Genomic DNA, 24,959 nt, shown 5'->3' with positions numbered 1-24,959 from the left:
TACGCGTACGCTTACGCGAGACCGGTTCTCCCGACGTGCTTTGCACAAAGGTGGCTAGCGGGTGACAGTTTCTCCAACTTTAGTTGAACCGAGTGTGGCTACGCCCGGTCCTTGCGAAGGTTAAAACAACACCAACTTGACAAACTATCGTTGTGGTTTTGATGCGTAGGTAAGATTGGTTCTTGCTTAAGCCCGTAGCATCCACGTAAAACTTGCAACAACAAAGTAGAGGACGTCTAACTTGTTTTTGCAGGGCATGTTGTGATGTGATATGGTCAAGACATGATGCTAAATTTTATTGTATGAGATGATCATGTTTTGTAACCGAGTTATCGGCAACTGGCAGGAGCCATATGGTTGTCGCTTTATTGTATGCAATGCAATCGCGCTGTAATGCTTTACTTTATCACTAAGCGGTAGCGATAGTCGTGGAAGCATAAGATTGGCGAGACGACAACGATGCTATGATGGAGATCAAGGTGTCGCGCCGGTGACGATGGTGATCACAACGGTGCTTCGAAGATGGAGATCACAAGCACACGATGATGATGGCCATATCATATCACTTATATTGATTGCTTGTGATGTTTATCTTTTATGCATCTTATCTTGCTTTGATTAATGGTAGCATTATAAGATGATCCCTCACTAATTATCAAGAAGTGTTCTCCCTGAGTATGCACCGTTGCGAAAGTTCTTCGTGCTGAGACACCACGTGATGATCGAGTGTGATAGGCTCTACGTTCAAATACAACGGGTGCAAAATAGTTGCACACGCGGAATACTCAGGTTATACTTGACAAGCCAAGCATATACAGATATGGCCTCGGAACACGGAGACCGAAAGGTCGAGCGTGAATCATATATTAGATATGATCAACATAGTGATGTTCACCAATGAAACTACTCCATCTCACGTGATGATCGGACATGGTTTAGTTGATTTGGATCACGTGATCACTTAGAGGATTAGAGGGATGTCTATCTAAGTGGGAGTTCTTAAGTAATATGATTAATTGAAGTTAAATTTATCATGAACTTAGTCCTGGTAGTATTTTGCAAATCGTGTTGTAGATCAATAGCTCGCATTGTTGCTTCCCTGTGTTTATTTTGATATGTTCCTAGAGAAAATTGTGTTGAAAGATGTTAGTAGCAATGATGCGGATTGGATCCGTGATCTGAGGTTTATCCTCATTGCTGCATAGAACAATTGTGTCCTTGATGCACCGCTAGGTGACAGACCTATTGCAGGAGCAGATGCGGACGTTATGAACGTTTGGCTAGCTCAATATGATGACTACTTAATAGTTTAGTGCACCATGCTTAACGGCTTAGAATCGGGACTTCAAAAGACGTTTTGAACGTCATGGACCATATGATATGTTCGAGGAGTTGAAGTTAATATTTCAAGCAAATACCCGAGTTGAGAGATATGAAGTCTCCAACAAGTTCTATAGCCAAAAGATGGAGGAGAATCGCTCAACTAGTGAGCATGTGCTCATATTGTCTGGGTACTACAATCGCTTGAATCAAGTGGGAGTTAATCTTCCAGATAAGATAGTGATTGACAGAATTCTCTAGTCACCATCACCAAGTTAGTAGAACTTCGTGATGAACTATAGTATGCAAGGGATGACGAAAACGACTCCCGAGCTTTTCATGATGATGAAATCGATGAAGGTAGAAATCAAGAAAGAGCATCAAGTGTTGATGGTAGACAAGACCACTAGTTTCAATAAAAGGGCAAAGGGAAGAAGGGGAACTTCAAGAAGAACGGCAAGCAAGTTGCTGCTCAAGTGAAGAAGCCCAAGTCTGGTCCTAAGCCTGAGACTAAGTGCTTCTACTGCAAAGGGACTGGTCATTGGAAGCAGAACTGCCCCAAGTATTTGGCGGATAAGAAGGATGGCAAAGTGAACAAAGGTATATTTGATATACAGCTTATTAATGTGTATTTTACTAGTGTTCGTAGCAACCCCTCGGTATTTGATACTGGTTCAGTTGCTAAGAGTAGTAACTCGAAACGGGAGTTGCAGAATGAACAGGAACTAGTTAAGGGTGAAGTGACGATGTGTGTTGGAAGTAGTTCCAAGATTGATATGATCATCATCGCACACTCCCTATAGTTTCGGGATTAGTGTTGAACCTAAATAAGTGTTATTTGGTGTTTGCGTTGAGCATGAATATGATTTGATCATGCTTATTGCAATACGGTTATTCATTTAAGTTAGAGAATAATTGATTGTTCTGTTTACATGAATAAAACCTTATATGGTTACACACCCAATGAAAATGGTTCATTGGATCTCGATCGTAGTGATACACATATTCATAATATTGAAGACAAAAGATGCAAAGTTAATAATGATAGTGCAACTTATTTGTGGCACTGCCGTTTAGGTCATATTGGTGTAAAGCGCATGAAGAAACTCCATGCTGATGGGATTTTGGAATCACATGATTATGAATCACTTGATGCTTGCGAACCATGCCTTATGGGCAAGATGACTAAGACTCCGTTCTCCGGAACAATGGAGCGAGCAACTGACTTATTGGAAATAATACATACTGATGTATGTGATCCGATGAGTGTTGAGGCTCGTGGCAGGTATCGTTATTTTCTGACCTTCACAGATGATTTGAGCAGATATGGGTATATCTACTTGATGAAACACAAGTCTGAAACATTTGAAAAGTTCAAAGAATTTCAGAGTGAAGTGGAGAATCATCGTAACAAAAATAAAAAAAATCTACGATATGATCGCAGAAGTAAAATATTTGAGTTACGAGTTTGGCCTTCAGTTAAAAACAATGTGAAATAGTTTCACTACTCACGCCACCTGGAACACCACAGCATAATGGTGTGTCCGAACGTCATAACCGTACTTTATTAGATATGGTGCGAACTATGATGTCTCTTACCAATCTACCACTATCGTTTTGGGATTATGCATTAGAGACAGCTGCATTCACGTTAAATAGGGCACCATCTAAATCCGTTGAGACGACACCGTATGAAGTATGGTTTGACAAGAAACCTAAGCTGTCGTTTCTTAAAGTTTGAGGTTGCAATGCTTATGTGAAAAAGTTTCAACCTGATAAGCTCAAACCAAAATCGGAGAAGTGCGTCTTCATAGGATACCCAAAAGAAAAATGTTGGGTACACCTTCTATCACTGATCCGAAGGCAAGATGTTCGTTGCTGAGAATGGATCCTTTCTAGAGAAGGAGTTTCTCTCGAAAGAAGTGAGTGGGAGGAAAGTAGAACTTGATAAGGTAATTGTACCTTCTCCCTTATTGGAAAGTAGTTCATCACAAAAATCTGTTCCTGTGACTACTACACCAATTAGTGAGGAAGCTAATGATGATGATCATGTAACTTCCGATCAAGTTACTACCGAATCTCGTAGGTTAACCAGAGTGAGATCCGCACCAGAGTGGCACGGTAATCCTGTTCTGGAAGTCAAGTTACTAGACCATGACGAACTTGTGAACTATGAGGAAGCGATGATGAGCCCAGATTCCGCGAAATGGTTTGAGGCCATGAAATCTGAGATATGATCCATGTATGAGAACAAAGTATGGACTTTGATGGATTTGCCCGATGATCGGCAAGCCATAGAAAATAAATGGATCTTCAAGAGGAAGACGGACGCTGATAGTAGTGTTACTATCTACAAAGCTAGACTTGTCGAAAAATGTTTTTGACAAAGTTCAAGGTGTTGACTATGATGAAATTTTCTCACTCGTAGCGATGCTTAAGTCTGTCCAAATCATGTTAGCAATTGCCGCAATTTTATGAAATCTGGCAAATGGATAAACAAAACTACATTCCTTAATGGATTTAAAGAAGAGTTGTATATGATACAACCAGAAGGTTTTGTCAATCCTAAAGGTGTTAACAAAATATGCAAGCTCCAGCGATCCATCTATAGACTGGTGCAAGCATCTCGGAGTTGGAATATACGCTTTGATAAGTTGATCAAAGCATATAGTTTTATACAGACTTGCGGTGAAGCCTGTATTTACAAGAAAGTGAGTGGGAGCACTACAACATTTCTGATAAGTATATGTGTATGACATATTGTTGATCGAAAATAATGTAGAATTATTCTGCAAAGCATAAAGGAGTGTATGAAAGGATTTTTTCAAAGAAAACCTCGGTGAAGCTGCTTACATATTGAGCATCAAGATCTATAGAGATAGATCAAGACGCTTGATAAGTTTTTTCAATGAGTACATACCTTGACAAGATTTTGAAGTAGTTCAAAATGGAACAGTCAAAGAAAGAATTCTTGCCTGTGTTACAAGGTGTGAAGTTGAGTAAGACTCAAAGCCCGACCACGGCAGAAAATAGAATGAGAATGAAAGTCATTCCCTATGCCTTGGTCATAGGTTCTATAAAGTATGCCATGCTGTGTACCAGACCTATTGTATACCCTACACTAATTTTGGCAAGGGAGTACAATAGTGATCTAGGAGTAGATCACTTGACAGCGGTCAAAATTATCCTTAGTGGAATAAGGATATGTTTCTCGATTATGGAGGTGACAAAAGGTTCGTCGTAAAAGGGTTACGTCGATACAAGTTTTGGCACTGATCCGGATGACTCTTAGTCTTCATCTGGATACATATTGAAAGTGGGAGCAATTAGCTAAAGTAGCTCCGTGCAGAGTATTGTAGACATAGAAAATTGCAAAATACTTACGGATCTGAATATGGCAGACCCGTTGACTAAACTTCTCTCACAGGCAAAACATGATCACACCTTAGTACTCTTTGGGTGTTAATCACATAGCAATGTGAACTAGATTACTGACTCTAGTAAACCCTTTGGGTGTTGGTCACATATCGATGTGAACTATGGGTGTTAACCACATAAAGATGTGAACTATTGATGTTAGATCACATGGTGATGTGAACTAGATTATTGACTCTAGTGCAAGTGGGAGACTGAAGGAAATATGCCCTAGAGGCAATAATAAAGTTATTATTTATTTCCTTATTTCATGATAAATGTTTATTATTCATGCTAGAATTGTATTAACCAGAAACATAATACATGTGTGAACACATAGACAAACAAAGTGTCACTAGTATGCCTCTACTTGACTAGATCATTAATCAAAGATGGTTATGTTTCCTAACCATAGACAAAGAGTTGTTATTTGATTAACGGGATCACATCATTAGGAGAATGATGTGATTGACTTGACCCATTCCATTAGCTTAGCACTCGATCGTTTAGTATGTTGCTATTGCTTTCTTCATGACTTATACATGTTCCTATGACTATGAGATTATGCAACTCCCGTTTACCGGAGGAACACTTTGTGTGCTACCAAACGTCACAACGTAACTGGGTGATTATAAAGGAGCTCTATAGGTATCTCCAAAGGTACATGTTGGGTTGGCGTATTTCGAGATTAGGATTTGTCACTCCGATTGTCGGAGAGGTATCTCTGGGCCCTCTCGGTAATGCACATCACATAAGCCTTGCAAGCATTGCAACTAATGAGTTAGTTGCGAGATGATGTATTACGAAACGAGTAAAGAGACTTTCCGGTAACGAGATTGAACTAGGTATTGAGATACCGACGATCGAATCTCGGGCAAGTAACATACCGATGACAAAGGGAACAACGTATGTTGTTATGCGGTCTGACCGATAAAAATCTTCGTAGAATATGTGGGAGCCAATATGAGCATCCAGGTTCCGCTATTGGTTATTGACCGGAGATGTTTCTCGGTCATGTCTACATTGTTCTCGAACCCGTAGGGTCCGCACGCTTAAGGTTTTGATGACAGTTATATTATGAGTTTATGCATTTTGATGTACCGAAGTTTGTTCAGAGTCCCGGATGTGATCACGGACATGACGAGGAGTCTCGAAATGGTCGAGACATAAAGATTGATATATTGGAAGCCTATATTTGGATATCGGAAGTGTTCCGGGTGAAATCGGGATTTTACCGGAGTACCGGGAGGTTACCGGAACCCCCCGGGAGGTATATGGGCCTTAGTTGGCTTTAGTGGAAGAGAGGAGAGGTGGCCAGGGCTGGGCCGCGCGCCCCTCCCCCCTAGTCCGAATAGGACAAGGAGAGGGGGGCGGCGCCCCCCCTTCCTTCTCTCTCTCCTCTTTCCCCCTCCCGAATCCTATTCCAACTAGGAAAGGGGGGGAATCCTACTCCCGGTGGGAGTAGGACTCCTCCTGGCGCGCCCTCCTCCTGGCCGGCCGCACCTCCCCCTGCTCCTTTATATACGGGGGCAGGGGGCACCCCTAGACACACAAGTTGATCCACGTGATCATATTCTTAGCCGTGTGCGGTGCCCCCTTCCACCATAATCCTCGATAATATTGTAGCGGTGCTTAGGCGAAGCCCTGCGATGGTAGTACATCAAGATCATCACCACGCCGTCGTGCTGATGGAACTCTACCCAGACACTTTGCTGGATCAGAGTCCGGGGATCGTCATCGAGCTGAACGTGTGCTAGAACTCGGAGGTGCTGTAGTTTCGGTGCTTGATCGGCCGGGCCGTGAAGACATACGACTACCTCAACCGCGTTGTGCTAACGCTTCCGCTGCGGTCTACAAGGGTACGTAGATCACACTCTCCCCTCTCGTTGCTATGCATCACCATGATCTTGCGTGTGCGTAGGAATTTTTTTGAAATTACTACGTTCCCCAACAGTGGCGTCCGAGCCTAGGTTTTATGTGTTGATGTTATATGCACGAGTAGAACACAAGTGAGTTGTGGGCGATATAAGTCATACTGCTTACCAGCATGTCATACTTTGATTCGGCGGTATAGTTGGACGAAGCGGCCCGGACCGACATTACGCGTACGCTTACGCGAGACCGGTTCTCCCGACGTGCTTTGCACAAAGGTGGCTAGCGGGTGACAGTTTCTCCAACTTTAGTTGAACCGAGTGTGGCTACGCCCGGTCCTTGCGAAGGTTAAAACAACACCAACTTGACAAACTATCGTTGTGGTTTTGATGCGTAGGTAAGATTGGTTCTTGCTTAAGCCCGTAGCATCCACGTAAAACTTGCAACAACAAAGTAGAGGACGTCTAACTTGTTTTTGCAGGGCATGTTGTGATGTGATATGGTCAAGACATGATGCTAAATTTTATTGTATGAGATGATCATGTTTTGTAACCGAGTTATCGGCAACTGGCAGGAGCCATATGGTTGTCGCTTTATTGTATGCAATGCAATCGCGCTGTAATGCTTTACTTTATCACTAAGCGGTAGCGATAGTCGTGGAAGCATAAGATTGGCGAGACGACAACGATGCTATGATGGAGATCAAGGTGTCGCGCCGGTGACGATGGTGATCACAACGGTGCTTCGAAGATGGAGATCACAAGCACAAGATGATGATGGCCATATCATATCACTTATATTGATTGCTTGTGATGTTTATCTTTTATGCATCTTATCTTGCTTTGATTAATGGTAGCATTATAAGATGATCCCTCACTAATTATCAAGAAGTGTTCTCCCTGAGTATGCACCGTTGCAAAAGTTCTTCGTGCTGAGACACCACGTGATGATCGAGTGTGATAGGCTCTACGTTCAAATACAACGGGTGCAAAATAGTTGCACACGCGGAATACTCAGGTTATACTTGACAAGCCAAGCATATACAGATATGGCCTCGGAACACGGAGACCGAAAGGTCGAGCGTGAATCATATATTAGATATGATCAACATAGTGATGTTCACCAATGAAACTACTCCATCTCACGTGATGATCGGACATGGTTTAGTTGATTTGGATCACGTGATCACTTAGAGGATTAGAGGGATGTCTATCTAAGTGGGAGTTCTTAAGTAATATGATTAATTGAAGTTAAATTTATCATGAACTTAGTCCTGGTAGTATTTTGCAAATCGTGTTGTAGATCAATAGCTCGCATTGTTGCTTCCCTGTGTTTATTTTGATATGTTCCTAGAGAAAATTGTGTTGAAAGATGTTAGTAGCAATGATGCGGATTGGATCCGTGATCTGAGGTTTATCCTCATTGCTGCATAGAACAATTGTGTCCTTGATGCACCGCTAGGTGACAGACCTATTGCAGGAGCAGATGCGGACGTTATGAACGTTTGGCTAGCTCAATATGATGACTACTTAATAGTTTAGTGCACCATGCTTAACGGCTTAGAATCGGGACTTCAAAAGACGTTTTGAACGTCATGGACCATATGATATGTTCGAGGAGTTGAAGTTAATATTTCAAGCAAATACCCGAGTTGAGAGATATGAAGTCTCCAACAAGTTCTATAGCCAAAAGATGGAGGAGAATCGCTCAACTAGTGAGCATGTGCTCATATTGTCTGGGTACTACAATCGCTTGAATCAAGTGGGAGTTAATCTTCCAGATAAGATAGTGATTGACAGAATTCTCTAGTCACCATCACCAAGTTAGTAGAACTTCGTGATGAACTATAGTATGCAAGGGATGACGAAAACGACTCCCGAGCTTTTCATGATGATGAAATCGATGAAGGTAGAAATCAAGAAAGAGCATCAAGTGTTGATGGTAGACAAGACCACTAGTTTCAATAAAAGGGCAAAGGGAAGAAGGGGAACTTCAAGAAGAACGGCAAGCAAGTTGCTGCTCAAGTGAAGAAGCCCAAGTCTGGTCCTAAGCCTGAGACTAAGTGCTTCTACTGCAAAGGGACTGGTCATTGGAAGCAGAACTGCCCCAAGTATTTGGCGGATAAGAAGGATGGCAAAGTGAACAAAGGTATATTTGATATACAGCTTATTAATGTGTATTTTACTAGTGTTCGTAGCAACCCCTCGGTATTTGATACTGGTTCAGTTGCTAAGAGTAGTAACTCGAAACGGGAGTTGCAGAATGAACAGGAACTAGTTAAGGGTGAAGTGACGATGTGTGTTGGAAGTAGTTCCAAGATTGATATGATCATCATCGCACACTCCCTATAGTTTCGGGATTAGTGTTGAACCTAAATAAGTGTTATTTGGTGTTTGCGTTGAGCATGAATATGATTTGATCATGCTTATTGCAATACGGTTATTCATTTAAGTTAGAGAATAATTGATTGTTCTGTTTACATGAATAAAACCTTATATGGTTACACACCCAATGAAAATGGTTCATTGGATCTCGATCGTAGTGATACACATATTCATAATATTGAAGACAAAAGATGCAAAGTTAATAATGATAGTGCAACTTATTTGTGGCACTGCCGTTTAGGTCATATTGGTGTAAAGCGCATGAAGAAACTCCATGCTGATGGGATTTTGGAATCACATGATTATGAATCACTTGATGCTTGCGAACCATGCCTTATGGGCAAGATGACTAAGACTCCGTTCTCCGGAACAATGGAGCGAGCAACTGACTTATTGGAAATAATACATACTGATGTATGTGATCCGATGAGTGTTGAGGCTCGTGGCAGGTATCGTTATTTTCTGACCTTCACAGATGATTTGAGCAGATATGGGTATATCTACTTGATGAAACACAAGTCTGAAACATTTGAAAAGTTCAAAGAATTTCAGAGTGAAGTGGAGAATCATCGTAACAAAAATAAAAAAAATCTACGATATGATCGCAGAAGTAAAATATTTGAGTTACGAGTTTGGCCTTCAGTTAAAAACAATGTGAAATAGTTTCACTACTCACGCCACCTGGAACACCACAGCATAATGGTGTGTCCGAACGTCATAACCGTACTTTATTAGATATGGTGCGAACTATGATGTCTCTTACCAATCTACCACTATCGTTTTGGGATTATGCATTAGAGACAGCTGCATTCACGTTAAATAGGGCACCATCTAAATCCGTTGAGACGACACCGTATGAAGTATGGTTTGACAAGAAACCTAAGCTGTCGTTTCTTAAAGTTTGAGGTTGCAATGCTTATGTGAAAAAGTTTCAACCTGATAAGCTCAAACCAAAATCGGAGAAGTGCGTCTTCATAGGATACCCAAAAGAAAAATGTTGGGTACACCTTCTATCACTGATCCGAAGGCAAGATGTTCGTTGCTGAGAATGGATCCTTTCTAGAGAAGGAGTTTCTCTCGAAAGAAGTGAGTGGGAGGAAAGTAGAACTTGATAAGGTAATTGTACCTTCTCCCTTATTGGAAAGTAGTTCATCACAAAAATCTGTTCCTGTGACTACTACACCAATTAGTGAGGAAGCTAATGATGATGATCATGTAACTTCCGATCAAGTTACTACCGAATCTCGTAGGTTAACCAGAGTGAGATCCGCACCAGAGTGGCACGGTAATCCTGTTCTGGAAGTCAAGTTACTAGACCATGACGAACTTGCGAACTATGAGGAAGCGATGATGAGCCCAGATTCCGCGAAATGGTTTGAGGCCATGAAATCTGAGATATGATCCATGTATGAGAACAAAGTATGGACTTTGATGGATTTGCCCGATGATCGGCAAGCCATAGAAAATAAATGGATCTTCAAGAGGAAGACGGACGCTGATAGTAGTGTTACTATCTACAAAGCTAGACTTGTCGAAAAATGTTTTTGACAAAGTTCAAGGTGTTGACTACGATGAAATTTTCTCACTCGTAGCGATGCTTAAGTCTGTCCAAATCATGTTAGCAATTGCCGCAATTTTATGAAATCTGGCAAATGGATAAACAAAACTACATTCCTTAATGGATTTAAAGAAGAGTTGTATATGATACAACCAGAAGGTTTTGTCAATCCTAAAGGTGTTAACAAAATATGCAAGCTCCAGCGATCCATCTATAGACTGGTGCAAGCATCTCGGAGTTGGAATATACGCTTTGATAAGTTGATCAAAGCATATAGTTTTATACAGACTTGCGGTGAAGCCTGTATTTACAAGAAAGTGAGTGGGAGCACTACAACATTTCTGATAAGTATATGTGTATGACATATTGTTGATCGAAAATAATGTAGAATTATTCTGCAAAGCATAAAGGAGTGTATGAAAGGATTTTTTCAAAGAAAACCTCGGTGAAGCTGCTTACATATTGAGCATCAAGATCTATAGAGATAGATCAAGACGCTTGATAAGTTTTTTCAATGAGTACATACCTTGACAAGATTTTGAAGTAGTTCAAAATGGAACAGTCAAAGAAAGAATTCTTGCCTGTGTTACAAGGTGTGAAGTTGAGTAAGACTCAAAGCCCGACCACGGCAGAAAATAGAATGAGAATGAAAGTCATTCCCTATGCCTTGGTCATAGGTTCTATAAAGTATGCCATGCTGTGTACCAGACCTATTGTATACCCTACACTAATTTTGGCAAGGGAGTACAATAGTGATCTAGGAGTAGATCACTTGACAGCGGTCAAAATTATCCTTAGTGGAATAAGGATATGTTTCTCGATTATGGAGGTGACAAAAGGTTCGTCGTAAAAGGGTTACGTCGATACAAGTTTTGGCACTGATCCGGATGACTCTTAGTCTTCATCTGGATACATATTGAAAGTGGGAGCAATTAGCTAAAGTAGCTCCGTGCAGAGTATTGTAGACATAGAAAATTGCAAAATACTTACGGATCTGAATATGGCAGACCCGTTGACTAAACTTCTCTCACAGGCAAAACATGATCACACCTTAGTACTCTTTGGGTGTTAATCACATAGCAATGTGAACTAGATTACTGACTCTAGTAAACCCTTTGGGTGTTGGTCACATATCGATGTGAACTATGGGTGTTAACCACATAAAGATGTGAACTATTGATGTTAGATCACATGGTGATGTGAACTAGATTATTGACTCTAGTGCAAGTGGGAGACTGAAGGAAATATGCCCTAGAGGCAATAATAAAGTTATTATTTATTTCCTTATTTCATGATAAATGTTTATTATTCATGCTAGAATTGTATTAACCAGAAACATAATACATGTGTGAACACATAGACAAACAAAGTGTCACTAGTATGCCTCTACTTGACTAGCTCATTAATCAAAGATGGTTATGTTTCCTAACCATAGACAAAGAGTTGTTATTTGATTAACGGGATCACATCATTAGGAGAATGATGTGATTGACTTGACCCATTCCATTAGCTTAGCACTCGATCGTTTAGTATGTTGCTATTGCTTTCTTCATGACTTATACATGTTCCTATGACTATGAGATTATGCAACTCCCGTTTACCGGAGGAACACTTTGTGTGCTACCAAACGTCACAACGTAACTGGGTGATTATAAATGAGCTCTAGAGGTATCTCCAAAGGTACATGTTGGGTTGGCGTATTTCGAGATTAGGATTTGTCACTCCGATTGTCGGAGAGGTATCTCTGGGCCCTCTCGGTAATGCACATCACATAAGCCTTGCAAGCATTGCAACTAATGAGTTAGTTGCGAGATGATGTATTACGAAACGAGTAAAGAGACTTGCCGGTAACGAGATTGAACTAGGTATTGAGATACCGACGATCGAATCTCGGGCAAGTAACATACCGATGACAAAGGGAACAACGTATGTTGTTATGCGGTCTGACCGATAAAAATCTTCGTAGAATATGTGGGAGCCAATATGAGCATCCAGGTTCCGCTATTGGTTATTTACCGGAGACGTGTCTCGGTCATGTCTACATTGTTCTTGAACCCGTAGGGTCCGCATGCTTAAGGTTTTGATGACAGTTATATTATGAGTTTATGCATTTTGATGTACCGAAGTTTCTTCGGAGTCCCGGATGTGATGTACCGGAGTCTCGAAATGGTCGATACATAAAGATTGATATATTGGAAGCCTATATTTGGATATCGGAAGTGTTCCGGGTGAAATCGGGATTTTACCGGAGTACCGGGAGGTTACCGGAACCCCCCGGGAGGTATATGGGCCTTAGTGGGCTTTAGTGGAAGAGAGGAGAGGTGGCCAGGGCTGGGCCGCGCGCCCCTCCCCCCTTGTCCGAATAGGACAAGGAGAGGGGGGCGGCGCCCCCCCTTCCTTCTCTCTCTCCTCTTTCCCCCTCCTGAATCCTATTCCAACTAGGAAAGGGGGGGGAATCCTACTCCCGGTGGGAGTAGGACTCCTCCTGGCACGCCCTCCTCTTGGCCGGCCGCACCTCCCCCTGCTCCTTTATATACGGGGGCAGGGGGCACCCCTAGACACACAAGTTGATCCACGTGATCATATTCTTAGCCGTGTGCGGTGCCCCCTTCCACCATAATCCTCGGTAATATTGTAGCGGTGCTTAGGCGAAGCCCTGCGACGGTAGTACATCAAGATCGTCACCACGCCGTCGTGCTGACGGAACTCTACCCCGACACTTTGCTGGATCGGAGTCCAGGGATCATCATCGAGATGAATGTGTGCTAGAACTCGGAGGTGCTGTAGTTTCGGTGCTTGATTGGTCGGGCCGTGAAGACATACGACTACATCAACCGCGTTGTGCTAACGCTTCCGCTACGGTCTACAAGGGTACGTAGATCACACTCTCCCCTCTCGTTGCTATGCATCACCATGATCTTGCGTGTGCATAGGAATTTTTTTGAAATTACTACGTTCCCCAACATAAACTGGTGGTGCGCCATAGCCTGATGATACGTCTCCAATGTATCTATAGTTTTTGATTGCTCCATGCTATTATATTATCTGTTTTGGATGTTAATGGGCTTTATTTTACACTTTTATATTATTTCTGGGACTAACCTATTAACCGGAGGCCCAACCCAAATTGTTGTTTTTTTTTGCCTATTTCAGTGTTTCGTCGAAAAGGAATGTCAAATGGAGTCCAAACGGAATGAAACCTTCGGGAGCGTGATTTTTGGAACAAACGTGATCCAGAGGACTTGGAGTGGACATCAAGCAATCAACGAGGAGGCCACGAGGCAGGGGGGCGCGCCAACCCCCCTGGGCGCGCCCTCCATCCTCGTGGGCCCCTCGTGGCTCCACCGACCTACTTCTTCCTCCTATATATATCTACGTACCCCGCAAACATCCAGGAGCACCACGAAAACCTAATTCCACCACTACAACCTTCTGTACCCAAGAGATCCCATCTTGGGGCCTTTGCCGGAGCTCCGCCGAAGGGGGAATTGATCATGGAGGGCCTCTACATCAACTCCATGGCCCCGCTGATGATGTGTGAGTAGTTTACCTCAGACCTTCGGGTCCATAGCTAGTAGCTAGATGGCTTCTTATCTCTCTTTGGATCTCAATACAAAGTTCTCCTCGATCTTCTTGGAGATCTATTCGAAGTAACTCTTTTTGCGGTGTGTTTGTCGAGATCCGATGAATTGTGGGTTTATGATAAAGATTATCTATGAACAATATTTGAATCTTCTCTAAATTCTTTTATGTATGATTGGTTATCTTTGCAAGTCTCTTTGAATTATCAGTTTGGTTTGGCCTACTAGATTGATCTTTCTTGCAATGGGAGAAGTGCTTGGCTTTGGGTTCAATCTTGTGGTGCTCGATCCTAGTGACAGAAAGGGAAACGACACATATTGTATTGTTGCCATCGAGGATAAAAAGATGGGGTTTATATCTTATTGCATGAGTTTATCCCTCTACATCATGTCATCTTGCTTAAGGCGTTACTCTGTTCTTATGAACTTAATACTGTAGATGCATGCTGGATAGCGGTCGATGTGTGGAGTAATAGTAGTAGATGCAGACAAGAGTCGGTCTACTTGTCACAGACGTGATTCCTATATACACGATCATAGCTAGATATTCTCATAATTATTCGCTTTTCTATCAATTGCTCGACAGTAATTTGTTCACCCACCGTAATACTTATGCTATCTTGAGAGAAGCCACAAGTGAAACCTATGCCCCCCGGGTCTATTCTCCATCATACAAGTTTCCAATCTATTTTATTTTGCAATCTTTACTTTCAATCTATATCATAAAAGTACCAAAAATATTTATCTTATTATCATTATCTCTATCAGATCTCACTCTTGCAAGTGGCTGTGAAGGGATTGACAACCCCTTTATTGCGTTGGTTGCGAGGTTCTTATTTGTTTGTGTAGGTACGAGGTGACTCACACGTGGTCTGCTACTGGATTGATACCTTGGTTCTCAAAAACTGAGGGAAATACTTACGCTGCTTTGCTGCATCACCCTTTCCTCTTCAAGGGAAAACCAACGCATGCTCAAGAGGTAGCAAGAAGGATTTCTAGCACCGTTGCCGGGGAGCTCTATGCCAAGTCAAGACATACCAAGTAGCAATCACAACTCTTATCCTTCGCATTACATTATTTGCCATTTGCCTCTCGTTTTCCTCTCCCCCACTACACCCTTGTCGTTTTATTCCCCCTCTTTCTCCTTTTGCCCTCTCTTTTCGTTTGCTTTTCCTGCGCTTTCTTGCTTGTGTGTTGGATTCCTTGCTTGTCACGATGGCTCAAGATAATATTAAATTATGTGACTTTGCCAATACCAACAATAATGATTTTATTAGCACTCTGATTTCTCCTCTTACCGATGCTGAATCTTGTGAAATTAATACTGCTTTGCCGAATCTTGTCATGAAAGATCCGTTTTTTGGCCTTCCTAGTGAAGATGCCGCTACCCATCTAAACAACTTTGTTGATTTGTGTGATATGCAAAAGAAGAAAGATGTGGATAATGATATTGTTAAACTTAAGCTATTTCCGTTTTCGCTTAGAGATCATGCTAAAGCTTGGTTTTCGTCTTTGCCTAAAAATAGTATTGATTCATGGAATAAGTGCAAAAATGCTTTTATCTCTAAGTATTTTCCTCCCGCCAAGATCATCTCTCTTAGAAACGATATTATGAATTTTAAGCAACTTGATCATGAGCATGTTGCACAATCTTGGGAGAGGATGAAATTAATGATACGTAATTGCCCTACACATGGTTTGAATTTATGGATGATTATACAAATTTTTTATGCCGGATTGAATTTTGCTTCTAGAAATCTTTTAGATTCGGCCACGGGAGGCACTTTTCTGGAAATCACTTTAGGAGAAGCTACCAAACTCCTAGATAATATTATGGTTAATTATTCTCAATGGCACACAGAAAGATCTACTAGTAAAAAGGTGCATGCAATTGAAGATATTAATGTTTTGAGTGGAAAGATGGATGAACTTATCAAATTGTTTGCTAATAAGAGTGCTCCTACTGATCCTAATGATATGCCTTTGTCTACTTTAACTGAGAATAATAATGAATCTATGGATGTGAATTTTGTTGGTAGGAACAATTTTGGTAACAATGCGTATAGAGGTAATTTTAATTCTAGGCCGTTTCCTAGTAATTCCTCTAATAATTATGGTAATTCCTACAACAATTCTTATGTAAATTATAATAAGATGCCCTCTGATTTTGAATCTAGTATTAAAGAATTTATTAGTTCACAAAAGAGTTTCAATGCTTTGATTGTAGAAAAATTGCTTAAGATTGATGAGTTGGCTAGGAACGTGGATAGAATTTCTCTTGAAGTTGATTCTTTGAAACTTAGATCTATTCCACCTAAGCATGATATCAATGAGTCTCTCAAAGCCATGAGAATTTCCATTGATGAGTGCAAAGAAAGAACCGCTAGGATGCGTGCTAAGAAAGATTGCTTTGTGAAGGCATGTTCTTCTAGTTTTTATGAGAATAAAGATGAAGATCTAAAAGTAATTGATGTGTCCCCTATTAAATCCTTGTTTTGCAATATGAATCTTGATAATGATGGGACTGGAGATGAGTCAACTTCAGTTAGAAGGCATCCCAAAAATTTGGGGTTTTTAGATCTTGATGCAAAAATTGATAAAAGTGGGATTGGAGAGGTCAAAACTTTAGATAGCAATGAACCCACTATCTTGGATTTCAAGGAATTTAATTATGATAATTGCTCTTTGATATATTGTATTTCCTTGTTGAAATCCGTGCTAAATTCTCCTCATGCTTATAGTCAAAATAAAGCTTTTACTAAACATATCGTTGATGCTTTGATTCAATCTTATGAAGAAAGTTGAGTTGGAAGTTTCTATCCCTAGAAAACTTTATGATGAGTGGGAACCTACAATTGAAATTAAAATTAAAGATCATGAATGCTATGCTTTGTGTGATTTGGGTGCTAGTGTTTCCACGATCCCAAAAACTTTTTATGATTTGCTAGGTTTCCGTGAATTTGATGATTGCTCTTTAAACTTGCACCTTGCGGATTCCACTATTAAGAAACCTATGGGGAAAATTAATGATGTTCTTATTTTTGCAAATAGGAATTATTTGCCCATAGATTTCATTGTTCTTGATATAGATTGCAATCCTTCATGTCCTATTATTCTTGGTAGACCTTTCCTTAGAACGATTGGTGCAATTATTGATTTGAAGGAAGGGAATACTAGATTCCAATTTCCATTAAGGAAAGGCATGGAACACTTCCCTAGAAATAAAATTAAATTACCATATGAATCTATTATGAGAGCCACTTATGGATTGCGTACCAAAGATGGCAATACCTAGATCTATTCTCGCTTTTATGCCTAGCTAGGGACGTTAAACGATAGCGCTTGTTGGGAGGCAACCCAATTTTATTTTTATTCCTTGATTTTTGTTCCTGTTAAGTAATAAATAATTTATCTAGACTCTGTTTTGGTTGTGTTTTTGTGTTTAATTAGTGTTTGTGCCAAGTAGAACCGTTGGGAAGACTTGGGGAAAGTCTTTGCGATCTTGCTGTAAAAACAGAAACTTTAGCGCTCAGGAGAATTGCTTCCATTTTTTATTGGAGAGTGATATTTAGTTAATTATTTTTGCAGATTATTAATAGATAAATTCCTCACGTCCAGAAATTTATTTTAGAATTTTTGGGGTTCCAGAAGTTTGCGTTAGTTACAGATTACTACAGACTATTCTGTTTTTGACAGATTCTGTTTTTCGTGTGTTGTTTGCTTATTTTGATGAATCTATGGCTAGTAATAGAGTTTATAAACCACATAGAAGTTTGAATGCAGTAGGTTTAACGCCAATATAAATAAAGAATGAGTTCATTACAGTACCTTGAAGTGGTGTTTTGTTTTCTTTCGCTAATGGAGCTCACGATATTTTCTATTAAGTTTTGTGTTGTGAAGTTTTCAAGTTTTGGATAAGGATTTGATGGATTTTGGAACAAGAAGTGGCAAGAGCCTAAGCTTGGGGATTCCCAAGGCACCCCAAGGTAAAATCCAAGGACACCAAAAATCCTAAGCTTGGGGATGCTCTGGAAGGCATCCCCTCTTTTGTCTTCATTCATCGGTAACTTTACTTGGAGTTATATTTTTATTCGCCACATGATATGTGTTTTGCTTGGAGCGTCTTGTATGATTTGAGTCTTTGCTTTTTAGTTACCACAATCATCCTTGCTGTACACACCTTTTGAGAGAGGCACACATGAATCAAAATTTATTAGAATACTCTATGTGCTTCACTTATATCTTTTGAGCTATATAGTTTTTGCTCTAGTGCTTCACTTATATCTTTTAGAGCACGGCGATGGTTTCATTTTATAGAAATAATTGATCTCTCATGATTCACTTATATTATTTTGAGAGTCCTTTGGAACAACATGGTAATTTGCTTTCTCTATTATAAAAACTGTCACATAAGTGCATTGAATACTAAGAGAAGTTTGATACTTGATGATTGTTTTGAGATACGGAGATAGTGATATTAAAGTTGTGCTAGTTGAGTAGTTGTGAATTTGAGAAATACTTTTGTTCAAGTTTGCAAGTCCCGTAGCATGCACGTACGGTAAACGTTGTGTAACAAATTTGAAACTTGAGGTGTTATCATTGTTCTAGTATCGAGTTGTAATCATTGCTCCTTATGAGTGGCGGTCGGGGATGAGTGATGGTCTTTTCCTACCAATCTATCCCCCCTAGGAGCATGCGCGTAATACTTGGTTTTTGATGACTTGTAGATTTTTGAAATAAGTATGTGAGTTCATTATGACTAATGTTGAGTCCATGGATTATACACACTCTCACCCTTCCATCATTGCTAGCCTCTTCGGTACTGTGCATTGCTCTTTCTCACCTTGAGAGTTGGTGCAAACTTCGTCGGTGCATCCAAACCCTGTGATACGATACACTCTATCACATATAAACCTCCTTATATCTTCCTCAAAACAGCCACCATACCTACCTATTATGGCATTTCCATAGCCATTCTGAGATATATTGCCATGCAACTTTCCACCGTCCCGTTTATTATGACACGCATCATCATTGTCATATTGCCTTGCTTGATCATGTAGTTGACATCGTATTTGTGGCAAAGCCACCATTCATAATTCTTTCATACATGTCACTCATGAGTCATTGCACATCCCGGTACACCACCGGAGGCATTCATATAGAGTCATATCTTGTTCTAGTATCGAGTTGTAATCATTGTGTTGTAAATAAATAGAAGTGTGATGACCATCATTAATAGAGCATTGTCCCAAAAAAAAGAAAAAGGCCAAAAAAAGGGAGGCCCAAAATAATAATAAAATAAAAATAAAATATAAAATAAAAAGGGGCAATGCTACTATCCTTTTGTCCACACTTGTGCTTCAAAGTAGCACCATGATCTTTATGATAGAGAGTCTCTTGTTTTGTCACTTTCATATACTAGTGGGAATTTTTAATTATAGAACTTGGCTTGTATATTCCAACAATGGGCCTCCTCAAGTGCCCTAGGTCTTTGTGAGCAAGCAAGTTGGATGCACACCCACTTAGTTTCTTTTGTTGAGCTTTCATACATTTATAGCTCTAGTGCATCCGTTGCATGGCAATCCCTACTCCTTGCAATGACATCAATTGATGGGCATCTCCCTAGCCCATTGATTAGCCGCGTCAATGCGAGACTTTCTCCTTTTTTGTCTTCTCCACATAACCCCCTTCATTATATTCTATTCCACCCATAGTGCTATATCCATGGCTCACGCTCATGTATTGCGTGAAAGTTGATTTTTTTGAGATTACTAAAGTATGAAACAATTGCTTGGCTTGTCATCGGGGTTGTGCATGATGAGAGCATTCTTGTGTGACAAAATGGAGCATGACCAAACTATATGATTTTGTAGGGATGAACTTTCTTTGGCCATGTTATTTTGAGAAGACATGATTGCTTAGTTAGTATGCTTGAAGTATTATTATTTTTATGTTAATATTAAACTTTTATCTTGAATCTTTTGGATCTGAGCATTCATGCCACAATAAAGAAAATTACATTGAGAAATATGTTAGGAAGCATTCCACATCAAAAATTCCGTTTTTATCATTTACCTACTCGAGGACGAGCAGGAATTAAGCTTGGGGATGCTTGATACGTCTCCAACGTATCTATAATTTTTTATTTCTCCATGCTATTATATTATCTGTTTTGTATGTTAATGGGCTTTATTTTACACTTCTATATTATTTTTGGGACTAACCTATTAACCGGAGGCCCAGCCCAAATTGCTGTTCTTTTGCCTATTTTAGTGTTTCGTAGAAAAGGAATACCAAACGGAGTCCAAACCGAATGAAACCTTCGGGAGCATGATTTTTGGAACAAACGTGATCCAAAGGACTTGGAGTGGACGTCAAGCAATCAACGAGGAGGCCACGAGGCAGGGGGCGCGTCTACCCCCTGGGCGTGCTCTCCACCCTCGTGGGCCCCTCATGGCTCCACCGACCTAGTTCTTCCTCCTATATATATCTACGTACCCCGCAAACATCCAGGAGCACCACGAAAACCTAATTCCACCACCGCAACCTTCTGTACCCAAGAGATCCCATCTTGGGGCCTTTTCCGGAGCTCCGCCAGAGCGGGCATTGATCACGGAGGGCCTCTACATCAACTCCATGGCCCCTCCGATGATGTGTGAGTAGTTTACCTCAGACCTTCGGGTCCATAGCTAGTAGCTAGATGGCTTCTTCTCTCTCTTTGGATCTCAATACAAAGTTCTCCTTGATCTTCTTGGAGATCTATTCGATGTAACTCTTTTTGCGGTGTGTTTGTCGAGATCCGATGGATTGTGGGTTCATGATCAAGATTATCTATGAACAATATTTGAATCTTCTCTGAATTCTTCTATGTATGATTGGTTATCTTTGGAAGTCTCTTTGAATTATCAGTTTGGTTTGGCCTACTAGATTGATCTTTCTTGCAATGGGAGAAGTGCTTAGCTTTGGGTTCAATCTTGCGGTGCTCGATCCCAGTGACAGAAAGGGAAATGACACGCATTGTATTTTTGCCATCGAGGATAAAAAAATGGGGTTTATATCATATTGCACGAGTTTATCCCTCTACATCATGTCATCTTGCTTAAGGCGTTACTCTGTTCTTACGAATTTAATACTCTAGATGCATGCTGGATAGCGGTCGATGTGTGGAGTAATAGTAGTAGATGCAGGCAGGAGTCGGTCTACTTGTCACGGACGTGATGCCTATATACATGAACATACCTAGATATTCTCATAATTATTCACTTTTCTATCAATTGCTCTACAGTAATTTGTTCACCCACCGTAATACTTATGCTATCTTGAGAGAAGCCACTAGTGAAACCTATGGCCCCCGGGTCTATTCTCCATCATACAAGTTTCCAATCTATTTTATTTTGTGATCTTTACTTTCAATATATATCATAAAAATACCAAAAATATTTATCTTATTATTATTATCTCTATCAGATCTCACTCTTGCAAGTGGCCGTGAAGGGATTGACAACCCCTTTATCGCGTTGGTTGCGAGGTTCTTATTTGTTTGTGTAGGTACGAGGTGACTCGCGCATGGTCTCCTACTGGATTGATACCTTGGTTCTCAAAAACTAAGGGAAATACTTACGCTGCTTTGTTGCATCACCCTTTCCTCTTCAAGGGAAAACCAATGCATGCTCAAGAGGTAGCACCTGATAATCTAAATAAACCTTGGGTAAAGGATAATCGTGCTGGCATATCTGCATGTTAAAGTGACTCGCTAAAGAGTAGCATAAATACCACCATGTATTTTACCCTTGGATCTATTAATGTGGAGGCAACGTGCCACAATAGCCCCAAAGCTATAAGTGTTGCCGCCGTAGAGTGCATGGTGTAAAATGGCGAAATCGGGGGCACTAAGTGCACCAACCTTCTCTCTAGCAAGTAAACACTTCGCAATAAATAAGGTAAAATAATGCACTGAATGAAATTGTAAGCTAGTGGCGGTGACACTCGACACCCCTCTCTCATATCCTACGGACAGAGTACGATAAAAGCCTTGGAACTCTACAGGCCTAGGCTCTACTAAACTCCCATCAGAAGAGATCAAGCATATGTTACAAAATTCAGTAAGAGGTATCTGATGGGGTTCAACATATAAGTTAAACTGCACCTCAGGGGGATTATTCCTAGGAAGGAAATGAAAACTTCGCACAAAGGAATTTGTGGGGAGATGATACTGTTCACATTGAACTGTGATAAAGTCGGTGAGGCCGTTATTAGTAGCATATTGTGCAAACTCTTGAAGGATTCCGGCCCCTTCCATGAATGGGTTATGCAGCCATTCGCACGGCCGCACCTCCACCATTCTCCGGGTGTGGAGATCACTGTCAGATGACTCCCCAATAACTCCCTTGGAGTTCTTCTTGGAAGCAAACTTCCTAAATATACTCATCTTTTTCCTATGAACAAAATTCTAAAAAATTTAGTCCACAAATTTTTTTCTCAACAAAACTTCACAAGATTGAAAGCAACTAGTCATAGGGATGCATAGATGCTATATCAAGCATTCAAACTACTTAGAACTCTAAGAATTCAACATGCAAGCTCATCTACAGCAGCACCAAGAGTAACTAATTATTCAAAATATAAACCACTAAAGCAAAAACTAATTGGACCAACGGAGGAGTCACATACCAAGCAACAATCCCCCGAAACAGTTTCAAAAATGGAGCTTCGAGCAAAGAGATCGAAATCTGCGGGTTGGGAGCAAGAACACGAGAGAGAGAGAGAGAGAGAGAGAGAGAGAGACAGAGAGAGAGAGAGAGAGAGAGAGAGAAATGGTGATTTTTTCTGGAGGTAGGTGATGATGTGGGATGAAGAGATAAGTTAGGGGGCCCACATGGGGACCACAACCCACCAGGGCGCTCTTGGGGGTCCTGGCGTGCCCAGGTGGGTTGTGCCCACCTAGTGCACCTCCCCCTGATGTTATTTGCACCAAAAATTCTTAAATATTCATAAAAAATCGTATTAAAATTTCAGAGCATTATGAGAACTTTTATTTTTGGGTCATTTTTTATTGCACGAGAAATTCAGAAAACTGACAAAACATGGCATTTTATTTTATTTAACTAATAAAAACAGAAAACAAATGGTAGGAACATAATGTAGTGCTTACTAAATTCATGAACTTCATACCTCTCAAAAATGATCCATTAATAAGGTTGATCAAGTCTTATTAACAACCACTTTCGATTAGCATGAAACCGAAGAACTTTCGTAAATCACTAAGTTACCTCAACGAGGATATGGATTTCCCCAACAATAAGCATTTCATATTTCTTTTTGGCAGTAGGTAGAGGTAGTTGAAAACTTCCAATAGTGATTGTCGGAGATTTTTCAATAACATTAATACCATTCACTTGGAATTGTTTCTTTGGAAAGTGCATGGTATGCTCATTACCATTGATATGAAAAGTGACCTTGCTTTTATTGCAATCAATAACAACCCATACAGTATTAAAAAGGGTCTACCAAGGATAATCGACATGCTGTCGTCCTCGGGTATCTCAAGTATAACAAAGTCAGTCAAAATAGTAACATTAGCAACAACAACATGCACATCCTCACAAATACTGATAGGTATGGCAGTTGATTTATCAGCCATTTGCAAAGATATTTTAGTAGCTGTGAGTTTATTTAAATCAAGTCTTTTATATAAATAGAAAGGAATAACACTAACACCAGCTCCTAAATCACATAAAGCAGTTTTCACATAGTTTCTTTTGATGGAGCAAGGTATATATAGTGGGGATTCCCGGACCTCCAAGTTTTTAGGTACTCTATCTTTAAAAGTATAATTAGAAAGCATGGTGGAGATTTCAGCTTCCGGTATTTTTCTCTTGTTGGTGATGATGTCTTTCATGTACTTTGCAGAAGGAGGCATTTTCAAGATATCAGTCAAGCGAGTACGCAAAAGACTGGCCTAATCATTTCAGCAAAGTGTTCGAATTCTTCATCATCTTTCCTTTTAGTTGACTTAGGTGGAAAGGGCATAGGTTTTTGAACCCATGGTTCTCTTTCCTTACCATGTTTTCTAGCAACAAAGTCTCTTTTATCATATCTTTTATTCTTGGATTGTGGGTTATCAAGATCAACAGCTGGTTCTATCTCAACATCATTGTCTGGTTCTTTATTATTTGTTTGAGTATCTTCATGAACCTCATCATTATCTTTTTCATTATCATAAGGTGAGTGTTCACTACTAGATTGAGTGTCAGCATCAGAGATAGAAACTTCATCATCATTATCAGGAGGTTTTTCTACTTCAGGTTCAATAGAGGCACGCAAAGTCCTATCATTTTTCTTCTTCTTTTTCTTTTTAGAAGGACGAGGTGAATTAGTGTTAACTCTTTGAGAGTCTTGTTCAATTATTTTTGGGTGTCCCTCAGGATAAAGTGGTTCCCGAGTCATTTTACCTCCTCTAGTCATTACTCTAACAGCATGATCATTGATATTATTGTTCATTTCATCAAGCAATTCTCTTTGAGAATTAGCAACTTGTTCTAGTTGAGTTTGAACCATAGAGGCATGTTTTCCCACACCTCTAACATCATTTGAGATTCTAAATAACAAGTCACTCAAGCGAGCAATCATATCAGAATTGTATTTCAATTGTTTCATAACATATGCATTGAAGTGATCTTGCTTTCTAATGTAATTTCCAAACTCACAAAGGCATTGACTAGGATGCATGTTGTGAGGATTATCATTTTCATTGAATTTCATTAGAGAATTTACCTCTACCACCTTAGGTGGTGGTGGTGTATCAATCCCATGTATTTCTTTAGTAGG

This window comes from Triticum urartu, chromosome 4A (assembly GCF_056163025.1).
Source record: "Triticum urartu cultivar PI428250 chromosome 4A, HENAU_Tu73, whole genome shotgun sequence".
NCBI lineage: Eukaryota > Viridiplantae > Streptophyta > Magnoliopsida > Poales > Poaceae > Triticum > Triticum urartu.
Note: the sequence above shows the minus strand (reverse complement) of the source record.